This window comes from Frankliniella occidentalis, unplaced genomic scaffold (genome assembly GCF_000697945.3).
Source record: "Frankliniella occidentalis isolate FOCC.00 unplaced genomic scaffold, Focc_3.1 Scaffold4, whole genome shotgun sequence".
Classification (NCBI taxonomy): Eukaryota; Metazoa; Arthropoda; class Insecta; order Thysanoptera; family Thripidae; genus Frankliniella; species Frankliniella occidentalis.
The window spans coordinates 3,198,418-3,199,095 of record NW_026267134.1 but is presented as its reverse complement, the minus strand read 5'-3'; positions in this window follow the sequence as shown (position 1 = coordinate 3,199,095).

The window sequence follows — 678 nt, the reverse complement described above, 5'->3', positions numbered from 1 at the left end:
CGAGTGGAGCGGGTGGCCTATCTCACAGTTTGCAGGCGGTATGGAGCTGAGCTATGGATGTCGCTGAGCGCCTGCAGATCACAGGGATCACACACCCCCCCCGGCGATTACCGGGCTATTCTTGAATTGGGGCGGCAAGACTTGTAGCGCGCCGCGCGGAGCACAAGCGGAGTGACCCACCGCGCCGTCGTGTTCTTTGGGTTCTTTGGTGGTTGGACGGATCCGTTTGGCGATTTTCTCTTTATCTCCTTATTTCTGTGTTACTCCTCCTCCTCTCGCCCTTATCCGCCCGTTCATCTATCCCCGTCTGCCTACCTTCTCTATTCCCCCACTCTGTCTCTCTGTCCCCCGTCTGCCAATTCCTATCCCTTTGCTCTGTCCCTGTACCGTGACCCGTCAGTCTGTCTCTCTACCCCGGTATGTCTGTCTCTACACCTCTGCGCTACCCCCCCCCCCCCCCCCCCCCCCCCCCCCCTCCTCTCCTCTTTTTCCCTCCCCCCGTTTGTCTTTCTCTCCCCCCCCCCCCCCCCCCCCCCCCCCCCTCTCTCTCTCTCTCTCTTGTACACACAGGCACACCACCAGGGTCCGTCCTACTTTGTTTGTCTAGTCTACCCGCGCTCATCCGGTCCGCTTTGCCGCCTAAAGTAAATCCCAGTGGATCCTTCCGCACTAACGCGT